This window comes from Telmatherina bonti (genome assembly GCF_933228915.1).
Source record: "Telmatherina bonti genome assembly, chromosome: 19".
Classification (NCBI taxonomy): Eukaryota; Metazoa; Chordata; class Actinopteri; order Atheriniformes; family Telmatherinidae; genus Telmatherina; species Telmatherina bonti.
The window spans coordinates 26,996,239-27,010,083 of record NC_136617.1 but is presented as its reverse complement, the minus strand read 5'-3'; positions in this window follow the sequence as shown (position 1 = coordinate 27,010,083).

The following is a 13,845-nucleotide window of genomic DNA, read 5'->3' as shown; positions in this document are numbered from 1 at the left end:
AAAGAGGCACAATGGTCAACTTTAACAATACCTCCTCTCCAGCTCCTCTTAAACTAGGCAGGCCGGCCTCTGTTTGTGTGTGTGGGAATGCATTTGTATCTTATTCTTATTGTCAGTATGCAGCATATGGCCTTCTGACATCACAACAAGAAGGTCAGTGACTGAAAGAATTCAAGTCAGTCTGGGAATCCACCTATCTCCCTTTCTTTTAAACAAATTCAGCTATCAGGCACTCATGCTTGAAAGCGCAGACATGACTCATGGACACACAAGGACCTGAATATGTGCACAAATATGCTTTATAAACATATGATTGTTGGACATTGTCTGATTTATTTTGAATAAACCTGGAATGTTTGACTTCTCAGCCCACAAAAATAATTTTTAAGCTGATGTTTGGCTCCCGACTCACCAGAGATGAAAAGATGATACATGTTTTCAAGCTGGTATTAACTGATTTGTTGGCCAGCCGAAGGCAGATGAACTAAACTGTGTTAACATGTTTGAACATCTACACTGCCTGCAAAGCAAATCCAGTTTGCACAAGGTGTTTTATTTGCATAGTAGAGTTTTAACTTGCACGCTTAACTGGGTTTGGTAACAAGGGTCTCTGAGGTGTGTCTAACCCCATGCACAGATTTCCACTGCAGATCTATTTAAAGATTCTGACCATCCTTTGTCTTTATTTCTCCAGTCAATGAATGTTTAAACAGCATTTTATAATCCAGATTTGCCAAATTTCTTTACATGTCCTCTGTCTAAAACTGGAAATTAAAAACAGTGATCCATTTTATTAAGACGATCTCTTTATCAAGCTATAACCTGTCCTGATGTTTGCTTCTTGGTTTGTCTGGGATGTTATTTATGACACTTCCTTCTAGTGCTGACCTGTTAAACATTAATTTAAATAGGTGTGAAATGTTTGAGCAGTGTTTTGATTGTTCTTTTAATTTTAGTCCATCTTCAATTATACATCACCAATTCACAATAAAGTCATCCGAACACACTTTTGCAGACACAGCCCAATTCAATTCATCATATAACAGTTCTAATCAAACGAGCAAAAATCTATTACGCAACCCACAAACTAGTTGCATCGGCCTAAATAAGCAAACCAATGGATTGCAATGGAGCTTCTCTTTAACTGTGTACCTCATCCTGAGCATTCATGGGGTGGTGGGCGACTTTAGATAAGGGTTTTACGAAGACCATAGTTTTAACAGAAAGAAAAACATCCAACAGAACTAAACCCAGAAACAGCAACCATATACCTCAACCAGTTTGAGCATAATCTAAACTTTCCAGTCTTCTGTCGCCTCCGTCCCAACTTTCTGAGTTATCTTGCAAGCAACAAATTCAACAGGATCACATCATTTTCAAAAACAAGACAACAGAGGATTCAAAATAAGAGTTTTGTCTTCCTATAATCTAAATTAAATCTGTTGTATCTCAAATATTAGGTTAGGAAACTAGGTTGCACTTTAATACTTTGAAGACATAAACAATTCAATTTGTTTTCTGCATTTAACTTGCAGTTCACTTGATGAAGCTTTGCATGATTAAATACTAAACTCTATCATTTTTAAACCATTACAACCTCGATGCAAACATAAAGAAGACACAACAACCTAGATGTAATTAGAGGATCTTGCTGCATTACTGGATAAATGTAGAGGTGATGAGGGTATCTTAATGTAGACCAAAAGGATTTCCTTAAACAACAGAGAGGTGACAAAACAACAGGAGGGGAGGAAAGGATAAAAAGAGGAGACATGCTGGCCAGAAGTAGAGGTTGAATATGGAACTAAGTTTGGGTAAAGAGAAGCAGTCTGTGGGGAAGGAATCATTTGACCCCAGGGGAAAGAGGCTCAGATGGTGGGCTATAGTCCATCACAAGGCAGCTTCTTGCCTCAGGGCTCCGGGTGGGCTACCATTTGTCGATCCTGGATAGTGACAGATGTCTTTCTTTTGCTTACTGAAGTAAAAAAAAAAACACTAATAAGCAGATGATACTGTAACAGAGCAGAACAGAGAAGGAAGGAAAGGGGGGGAAGGGGCAAGTCTGTAAGTCTTAACTTATTTCCACAGAAACAGTGATTTTTTTTTTCTGCCCTTCTTCACATACCTGAACATGGTGGCATTAAATCCAGGATCACACCCTCTTTGCCTGACAACTGTCTCCCAACACTCCTTTCCTGGCAAGATGCAGCAGCCACGATGAGAATGTGTCACTGACATGAATAGATGGTGACAATCACAGCCGGTGTGCGTGCCCTGCTCATGGCAGTAAATCCATCTGTGCGCAGGCTGCTATTAAACATCCTGTACCTGAATGTATTTCTTTATCTAAGGGTGGAGAAATAACATACACCTATGTGCGACGTGCCGTTCTTGTGAGCCTTTATTTGCATCTCGGCATGTTTTGTATTTTAAAGCTTTTACTGTTGATATTTGGTGCGTGTCTGGGAGCATCATGTGGGTAAATGCATGTTTATGGCTTCTGTGTGACTGAGGTGATGTAGTATCCTCCAGGGAACCCAGCCCTCAGACATAGTATGTCAATCCTGGAGATTGATCAGTGTTGTGCCCCTCCTTCCTTCATTCCAATCCAATCCCCCACCCCATACCCTCTCTTCCAAGCTGAGCCCCCCTGCTGCCATGATTAATCACTCAGTCATGCAGACAGGTAGCAGTGACATCATCCAATACTTCCTTGAAGCAACTTAAAAGGAAAGCGGAGGAAGGGTGATCAGCCAATCTGAAAAGAGAACAGACGAAACATAGACAATATGGATGTCAACAAGAATAAAAGAGAAGAAAAGTGAACCAACCATAGCACTCGTAATTTAGTTTTCATGTTGGCAGCATGCATCCACGTGTGTTTGTACTTTACATAGTACTTTATATACATATAAGCATGTATTGGGTATATTTTTACACCCAGTAATGGTGTTTCTGAGGAAGTGAACATCATAGTTTTTCTCTGTCAACAGGGTATAACGTTAAAGAAGCTTCACTTAAAGTTGTCGAAAGGGAATACCAGAAAGTTAATGTGCTCTATGAAGAAGACTGTAAGTGTCATCAAGTGTGTGAGGAAGAGGATGCAGATGCTGACACAAACTCAGGCGGTGGGTGGTAGTAAAAAGTGAACTTATTTGTAAATTGAAAACTGTTGCAGTGGAAAGAAGTCTGTAAATATCCAAAGTCCACAGAGAACATTGACAGTAAATGAAACTAACTTGCAAACTAAGACAAAAGAGAAATGTAGTTAAGAATCTGGCAATGAACAGAGGAAAACCTGTTGCATATTAAATTAATGGGGGTAATGATGCTTAAGCGATACAGATGTGGAAACTGGAAAGTAGGGCCAGGTGTGCAGAAAGCAAGAATAACATAAAAAAAAGAAACAAAAAAAAACAGAAATACAAAGGCAGAGAATATAAAACCAAGACACTCAATACCTAACTTAGAAAAAATAGACCATGAAAAGAAAGGGTCATGACAACTTGCAGGATGATTTCTATGAAACAAAATGTTAACCTAGCAAAGCGAGAGGTGAAGTTACTGTAAGTTAGGTGGAGAAGACATTAAAGTGGCACTGCCAAACCCTGGAAACCCTTTGGTACGCCTAATGAAGGTTAATCAACATCTTTCTTGCATCTTGTCTCTTCTCTGATTTTTCTCAAACCAATAAAAGTCCGTCTGATGTTTGACTCTTGCTTTATCTTTCACTCTGTCACTTTCACTCTTTCTTTAGCTTACTTTCTCAGATAATGTCCTCTTGGGTTTCTTTACACATAACTTTTATTTAATCAGTTAAAAACACATTAAGATCACAGTCTCATACACAAGGAAGAGCTCTTTGATGAATCAGCTTAGTGTTGCATAACAACCGGTCACCAACAGTATTTGCAGCTGTGTTACATGGTGCCATACGGCAAAGAGAGAGAGAGACTTAAACTTCAAATTGTTCAGTTTTAAGGAGCAAAAATGTTAGGAGATTAACAACCATTTGGGTGAGTTTTTAAAGTTGATCTGTATTGTCTTTCATGTACCTCATGGCTTTGAGTCCCACAAAGAACACTGTCATTGGATCCTTCACCAATACTGACGAAGCAGATAGGGTCCTTACTTCATGCAATATTCAGACACCCCTACCATGTCCAACTGATAACTTTCTCAAAGCTGTAAATAATAGAAATTTGAACAAATATAAAGGCAGTAATGAGTCATTAAGCTAGTAGAAACATCTCAGATTTCTAAAACAGGATATGTCCGTTAATGTCTGGATATGTCCGTTAATGTCTGGAGCCTGGACTGTCTTTCAATGATATCCATTAATGTCTTTAAGTTGAAAGGAAGGAGAAAATATACAAAGTTCTCAAAGAAACAGCCCTGTTTGCATCTTAGATGCCATCATTTTTCACTGTAGCATCCGATTATTCAAGAGTTGTGTTGTTATTTAATACAAACAAGACTGGTATAACGTTCGGATGGAGCAACCTGTTCTGAATGTGATGTTTAAACCTCAATAGCAGGTTAGCAATGTGACCTGAGAGTAATGAGCATTATGTGTAAACTTTAAGGTCCTCTGAAAAGATGATTTTAGTTGAACATGACAATTCAATGCTGCGATGGACTAACGAGCTGTCCAGGGTGTACCCTGCCTTTTGCCCAAAGCCAGCTGGGATAGGCTCCGGCTTCCCCGCGACCCTGAATTGGATGAGGCGGTTTAGAAAATGAATGAATGAATGAATGACAGTTCAATGTGAACTCATGTGAAAAGCAGCCACCTAAAAGGAAACTGTATACTGTTGGGTATTGTTGCTTATTTCTCTACGAAGGTCATTACTGGTGTTATAATGGTTTTATAGTTAGTGTATAAACTAGGTTTTATCGGTATCTTCAGCTTGTATTCCCTGTTGTTTTAAGTTCCATGTTAATAGTCGTTAATAGGCCACAATGACATCATATGAAGTAAAATACATTTTGTTAAAAACGGATTCTAGAATCTTTTCACAGACTGAGGAAGATGATAAGAGTTCATGGAACAACCCTTTTGCTAAAGAATGAACACAACAGTCCTGTATCGCCCCCTCCTGGGCAAGTTACTTTCCTGCAAGTTTGTTAAGAATCTTTTCAGTCACTATATTTTTTAAATCTCTCTTTCATTTAAATTCCCTTTTTCCCTTTCTTTTTTTCTTAATTTTGTTTTGTTTTATATATATATATATATATATATATATATATATATATATATATATATATATATATATATATATATATATATACACATATACATATATATATATATAAATATATATATATATATATATAAAACAAAACCAGTGGCATAGTAGCCACAATTTGGCTTCTTTCATATATATATATGTATGTGTATATATATATATATATATATATATATATATATATATATATATATATATATATATATATATATATATATATATATATATATATATATATATATATATATATGAAAGAAGCCAAATTATGGCTACTATGCCACTGGTAGGTAGTGATCGGATTTCATGAGAAAAAAGTTTACGTATCAAAAGAAATAAAATTAATATTTAGTCATATTTTTTTCCAATTTGTCCAAATCTAAGAGTCAGTTGTTGTATTGATTAGTTTGTCTGTACTTTGTGCAGTCATTGCAGCACATGTTCTGTAATGCCACATATGTTTCAGGGGGTGGCAGCAAAGACATTAAAATGCACAGAAGATTTAAAAAGAAAAAAAAAAAAGGTTCCTTTTCTCAGGTTTATTGCTCTTTACTTTTTGAGCTGATTTTAAACAATGTTTTAAATTCAAATACCCTTAAAATGCACCAAGCAGCCTCTGAAGTGTCCTGGGAGTGATCCCAGGTTTACAGATCAGCTACAGACTGCCAGGAAGATATAAAGAAATAAAAGTGAATGCAACAGCTCTAAAAAAACTTATCTATAGTTCACTGTTAGCCTGCACACTTTTTACACCGCTCCACATCTACCCTTTCGCCCACATAAAATGTCTTCCTGCTTCTTTAGAACCACTAACAGGAGAATAAAAAAAAAAGAAAGAGGTAAAAGACTGCAGGAAGTGAGATGTGGTAATGATACAGCACTAAAAAGTTCACAAAGATAATGCTAATGATTTCAGATTATGGTTTACTAATGGAGATAAGAAATCTAACAGGACTGTGCTCAAGTGCTCAAGTGCTTACTGGAAACTGCATAATGGATTTTTTTTTTATTTTTTTTTTTTTTAAACTCGCAATGAATGTACACAATATGCACTGCAATATAACTTTTTTCATACTTAAAATTATTTTATTGCTTCCATCAATGACAGCAATGCAGCCAGACCAGCAGAGGATTTACGATGCAAAATCTTAAAAGTTAACTGGTTGACAGCAAACATGTGAAATCTGATTTCCCTTGACTGTCCTTGTCTATTTTCTCCCAAGGGACAGAGGCGCACGTGTCTGTGTGAGTGCATAACACACACAACTACATACGTGTGTCCCAATCAGAGAGACAACCCTACGTCACAGTTTCCATCCTAAAACATAAATAAACACTGAGTGCTTCCTCGGATCATAGCCATACACAGTCAACTGTGTGATTTCCAACATGACACCCAACTGCTCTTGTTTGCAAGCTATATGTGATGTCACATGATGACAGAAGCTTCTGAATAATTAAATGGTGATCTTCTCAGAGGTTAACATCAACATTAGTGCAGCTGGTCGTCCACTTACAAATCAATGTACTGGGTCCATTTTTTTACCCTAAACAAGTATCCAAAAGTCAAAATGACCTTCTTTAGCCTGAGGTAACCTTCAGTTCAATGATTGTACAGTCACACTATACTGACCTCTCATGTGACATTTACCACATGTTCCTTTATGAATACAAGCCAGTCACAAATTTAACAGTGAACCAATATTATCCTGTGTTATCGAGTAGTTTGTTGTGTTTACAGTTTATCTACAGTCAAATGATCTATTTTACATATACACAACTGGACTTTGGCTTGTACTGTATCTATTTGAGAATGTGTGTTTGTGGTTTTCTGAATGTGCTGCAGAAGAGTGTCTTCAGTCAGATTTGTTTATGAAAGCTTGATAGCCATCTTCTTGTTAAGAAGCTGGGGTTTAGCATTGTTCACTATAGCTAAAATGGGTTCATCTCTTTGTTTTTCTCTCTCTCTGCAGCAGTTTTATATTTCAGGAAATAAATTTTCTTCTTACTGGGAGTTGAATAAAAGAATGGATGTTTGGAGCTACAGCCTAGCCTAGGTCATTAGCTTAGTTTAGCACAAAGACTAACTGTCCAAACGTAGATCTTTATCTTTGTTAAAAAGTAACAGAACCCAAATCAGTTTATGGAGGGTTATGATTTCTGTTAATGTTAACTTCCTCCAAAGTCTTTCTCCTTTTCTGTGGCACCATTCTCTTTGGAGGGCTACGCTACGCTAGCTAGCTACTAGTGTCTGAGATTGTGCACAAACATGATAGTGGCATCAGGAAACTAGGTAAAATATCACTTAGTACGTGAACTAGAAATATTCAGAAAATCAGCAAGAAACTTATACATCCAGCACTTCAGTCTTATGTGAAAATTACTGGACTTTTTAGCTCACTTTATCTTAAATGTGCTGAGTTGTGAGTCAAGTATGGGAAAATTACTACTTTGCAAACTATTATCAATCTAAAAATTACTCCTCTTTTATGATAAAAGTAGTACAGAAAAACATGATAAACACATTTATTTTTAAAATGTCAACTTTAGAAAAAGAGGAAAATAGAAAAGCAAATTTACAAAGAGTTTGATTATAAATAATTTATAACTCTTAAATCTGTTTGTCAGTGTTCACTTGTCTTGAGTAAAATGACATACCACTGCAGTGGTAGTTTTAGTTATTCAGCTGTTAATATTTACATTAGCCAACAAAAACCAATTTTTAACCCCATGACTGCCACTGTTAATAAAATTTTACTTGTTCTTTAGATACATTTTAAGATTCCCATATCATATAAATTCATCCTTTTTGTGTTGCATAAAGAAAGAAAATATCCACATGATCATCGGGAAGATTAAATGTCCAGTTCCAGATGCCTCTTCAGGAGGGATTTTTTTTTATTTTTTTATTTTTTTTAATTAAATGTCTATTTCATTTTTAATTTAGCTGCCTTATCTGAAGTTTAAAAAGTATTAAGGACTGTTTTTATTTTTTTTTTATTTATCTCATCTTACAAAATGGTGATTTGGGATCTGTAATGCTCTCTTATAAAAATTATCCAAACAGAAGGTGGTTTGTGTTTATTCCAAACTTGATTAAAGTTGATAATAAGTCGGCATTCAGTTATATATCATAAAAACAGAACTGGGTCAATTACATCCATAGTTATGAAATCCAGGCGGTGCGTACATCTGTGCTGCTCCTTGGGCATCTTCCTCATATTACTTGTCAAATTAATCTTCATACAATACATCTTTGTATTTGCAGGTGTGTCTTGCACATGTTAACATTGCCTTATTTACTTTCTCAAGAATCTCGCATTCTCATCTTTTTCCCCAGAGATGCTTGAAACTCCTAGAAGCTTCTTCAATATCTGTATGATCTCACCAGGATACTATCATATCTACAACCCTGCTGAGATTAAAAACAGAGCATGATCCCTCTATACATCTCCCCCAGTACAGTTTTTAACTCTTAGGTGATGTGTCTTCCTTTCCTGAGAGCCCTGTGTTGCAATGGTTGAATGTATCTCCATCATCCTGTAGCTGGAGTGAAATGAGACCTAAGTTTGAACCCATTTCGATCCTTTGATTCAACTCTGGATGAATCTCTGAACCTGCGATGCTTCATTTTTGTGCTAATCCAGTGTGAGATCTCCAAAGCCAGACTGCCTCCTTTCCAATGAATTAAGTTTATCAGTTTATCAGTTTATCAGCAAAGATCTTTAGACTTATGGGAGCTAAAAAGGAGAGGGGTTTCAAGGAGTTAGCAAACCATCATATTCAGAGGAGATTGATGTAATTTTTTATGACATTACCTCACACTGGCCTGTTTAAGTCAGATACAGAGGCAAAGACACCGACAGCCAACGTAAACACAACATTGCCGCCTAACTGGGTTAAATGTCAGGATGCCACAGGATCATACCACCCTGATAAGAGTGGGGTTCAGTGATCTGTCACTGAGCCACACAATCAAAAATCTGGACTTTGAAGGGATCACTTCAGCACCTTCCACGTGGCATGCTTTAGTTTGTGCTGTCATACATTGTTGTGTCTGCAGGGTGGATTAATAACTGGAATGGATGAAAAAGATGTTTAATACTGTTAAATAGTCCTTTTTTTTAACTTGCTTTTGCTTCTTGCCGTTTTGATATTGCAAATTTTGATTACAACAGTAAATTGTGACTTTCACTTTGAGGAAGTTGCTGCACTCCTTCCTCTTTTTAGTTTCTTTGAGTATTTCAAGAAACATGAGTAAGAGATTGATTTGGTCCGTTTTTCCTTTTACTTTGCATAGATAAGTATGATACTCTGCTAAACTAAGATCTGTCAAACCCCATTAATACAGTGTGAGAGTAGACACACACTTTCTTTATATGTGATACAAAAACGTTTTTTAATGTATTTTCCACCCAGGATATGTAAATTATTTTAAACGTTTACAGAATTTCACTGCACAGCATACTGAAGCCTGTATTAAATAAATAAAGATAAAAATATACAAAACCAAGTTTCCACACAAAAAAATAAATTGAAAGAAAAAAGAATGCAAAGATTTACTGAAACACCGAAAACTCCCTGAAAATAATGCAAAAAAAAAAAAAAAAAAAATCAAAAATTCACCTCAAGTTGAGACCCCTCTTCTTTTCATTTAAAACTGCTTTACTTCTTGGTAGCTTGGTAGAGTTTGCTACCTGCTGGCATGATAGCATCACACAGTAGCTGGAAATTTGTCGGCTGAAAATCTACGATGAGAATCTCTACCACATCCCAAAGCTGCATTGAATGGAGATCTGGTGACTGCAGAAGCCATTGCAGTGAACTCAGTGTCAGGTTTAATAAAACAGTTGGAGATTATTTAAGCTTTATGACATGGAGAAATATCCTGCTAAAAGTAGCCATTAGATGATGGCACTCTGGTCGTAAAGGGATGGACATGGTCAGCAACAACTCAGGTAGGCTGTGCTGGTTTCAGACATGATATTTGGCATATCTTGCTCTAACCATTAGTTCCTGTTGCCTTTCTAATTTCTCTGACCATTCAGCCATTTTGAATAATTTTGTCCTCAGCAGTTTGTCCTTTTCAGCCTGCTCTCTGTAAACCCTACAGATGACTGTGTGAGGAAATCCCAGTAGATCACTGGCTTCATAAAATACTCAGACCAGCCTGTCTGGCACCAACAACCATACCACGTTCAAAGACACTTAAATCCCCTTTCTTTCACATTCCCATGCACAGTTTGATGTTCACCAAGTGACCATGTCAACATGTCTAAATGCATTGAGTTGCTGCATGTGATTTATGTTAACAAGCAAATGAACAGGTGTACCTGTGATAATGTGGCTGACGAGCAAACTTCAACAAAGTTCACTGAAAAAAAAGTTTAAAAAGTCAAATGTTTTGTCTTTTTGCATTCTTTCAGGATATCAGCTCCGAGTCTCTTGAGCTGTTTTTGTTTTGTTTTTGTTTTTTGTTTTTTTGTGTTTGATAATTTTCTGATCTTTTTACTTTGTGTAAACATATCCTCCTGACTACCAGGAAAAAAAACGTGTAACTTCAAATGTCCACTACGGAGGACATTGCTTAAACCATAGATTGTATATAAAGAGATGGACGGAGTCTCCGTGACATCACCCGTAGGTTTCTGAAGAGCTGAATTGAAGCTCGATGGGCGGTTCCTACCATCGCCATGTTGGCAGCGTCATGCGTGTCGTCTCGCCCGGAAAATACAAATATGGGCAAAGAGGCGGAGCTGAGAGGGCAGCTGTGAGCGTCATGGTGGATGATTGACATCGAGCGAACTCCGAGATTTCTGTAGCTTAAAGCTAACCGAGCTAACCCCAAGATAATAGGAGCTAACCAGCTAACGGGGGTAAGCGAGCTAAAGCTAAGTCACGTTGTTAACTGGCTAAAAACCACGGTTGTTCTACGTTCTTCTGACTTGAAGCCAGAGATTGGTACCTGTCAATCAAAAGGACACGCCCCTAAATATGCCGAACTTCAAGATTAAATTTCTTTAAAATGGGCGAGTTAGTAAAAAAATTCACTGCCCCCACAGTTGTCATGAAGGTAAACCTTTATTTAAATCCAGGTAAACCTGGATTTACTCTGCCAGCCCCTAGCAGATGAAAGGGAAACTGCAGTTTTATGCACTTCCGCAAAGGCTTCACTTTTAACCGCCGGAGGTTGCCGCTTGGCTTAAACTTTTAAATATTGTGGTAAAATATAGTTATATTTATCTAAGAAACTATTTAATGTGTTTATAAGATATTCAATGAAAATATAACTACAAAATTTCAAGTAAAAAGTATTCTGCACTTTTGCTCTTCCCATAAAACATGCTTGTTGCAATGGAGGCCATTTTTCTTGAAGTGAGAAAAGAAAGTTCAACCCCCAGTAAAGAAAGTTCAAAGCCCCAATCCCACAAATGAGGTACCATTTAAAAGCACTAAATGTCCTCTTTAAAGACTGAAAGGTGTTAGTATAGCATTCAGGGAGATGAAAATATTTAGGTTTACAAAGGTCCTCCACAGAGGACAAATTGAACTACTGGTAGTCAGGAGGATATTGTTGGAGCAGCAACATCTGTAAATTGTTCTTCTCCAGACTTCACGCTTTCCAAAACTGAGTTATTAAGATTTATTTGGCAACACATTAGTTTTTAGTGCTGATCTGTCTGTGTTAACTTAACTCAGTCCCAGAGAAGGTAGGAACGTTTATCTTGTTTACAAGTGCCCATCCTGTGATTTCAACAACAGCCTTATGATTTAAAACAGAACCACCCAAAGGCTCAAAGATCGCTCACTGTTTACTTTTTTTTAACTTTGTCCCACAAAGATTTCAGAAGATTAGCTAATGGTAATGTTTTTTATGACCTCATATGGACTTTGAAATGTCTTACTTCAATGCTTGAATGTTGTATGATTTGGCCACACAGCATCCCTCACGTATCTTTACTTTTAAGGACAACATGTCTTTTAATACCTCTTTTCTTGCTCAATTAGAATTTATTTATTACATTAAATGTCAAAGGTTCTCTCAAGCTTATCATTTAATATATAATTGTACAGTTTCACACCACATATAGACATGGAAATATGCTTTCAATCATATTTTACAGGGTGCCAATTTGAAGACGGGAAAAATAATATTTTGCTTGCAGCGTTTTCCTTTCACCGTAACTAACCTTGGGATGAAATGTGACTCCTCACTGCAAACTTATTGCATGTCAACTCTAACATTAAACATATCTCTTAAACATACAAATCACCACCTTGTGAAGCTGGAAGGAATCTCTGTCAATACATTTTCTCTGTCAAAGGTAAAAAAAAAAAAAAAAGTGAACAGACACATTACTTTCCATCATCTTGCAGCGGCGTTACATTACAGCCACCTGACAATCAATCAACAATTGTTCATGACCCTCAAATGACTGTCAACCTGTAAGCACATAGAGAAGTGCTTCTAAACAACCATACTTTTTTTTTTTTTTTTTTTTAATCATTTTGCATTATATACATTTCCAAATTCAGCAGCCAAAATCAGACTGCAAGGAGTAGAAAAAAAAAAACAAAACTCTGTCATGCAGCAATGTTTAGCTGGGGACAAGAGAAGGAAAGCAGATTTTGATGCAAGTTATAACAGGTTAAGCTAACTAATCAAAGAGAAGCATTGCCTCAATTCATTTATGACATTTTCTTAAAAGCCTGGAGGATTAAAGGTAATAATTCAACTGCCAAAGTCAGTTCACTTGAGTCCACAGTAATCAGGTAACATTTATAGCTCAGAGCTTGTCACTAAATAAAATGAATCATACATGGAAACGAGAGTCACATGTAAAATGCTGAGACTTGGAAGTCTGTTTTATTTATATGTTAGTTGACCTCTTTAGATGTAATTGTAACAACTCAGCTGGGCTTCAAACACTGACAGCTGACTCAAGCTTGACTGAGACAACACGTTCCACAAGGGGACAGCTGCTTCCCAGCTTTATGCTTCCTGAAGCCCTCTTCATGGGAAAAGCTGAGCTCCTGCACACAGAGCACATGACAACTCGCCCTCCTGCTCCTCCGAATATGATCTTTGTGTCTGTCCCTCCCTGCAGAGTTTCCATCCCACCTGTAGCTATGTACATTCTCCCGCTGGACTGACGCAAACAGTGTTTTAACCTACTGGACAACCTCCACATTCACTGCATAGCGCTGCTTTCTGCAAAGTTTCACACACGCTGTGTTTGGCAACAAACACACACAGTCATGAGGTCCCTTTCTGTAATACACACACACACACACACACAATAAAAGCATGAAGTGTCAAGCCAGAAAGTGGTGTGACTTTAACAAATCTGCTCTTGCTGAACAAATGACTGTAGCCTGAAGTACACTCATTCACAAGCTGGCCTTTAAACACACACGTGGACACGTGAACTCATGTTGCGCTGCCTGGGCTTGAAGCCTACATGGAACTTTTCAGGTATTCCGGCTGCACTCATGTGAACAACACAACAAACAAAACACACGGCATCATTTGAACATTCATGCTGTCTTTGCCAGGTTACGTTCAGAGTCACAAAAGGGCTTTTGGTGATCCTTGTTT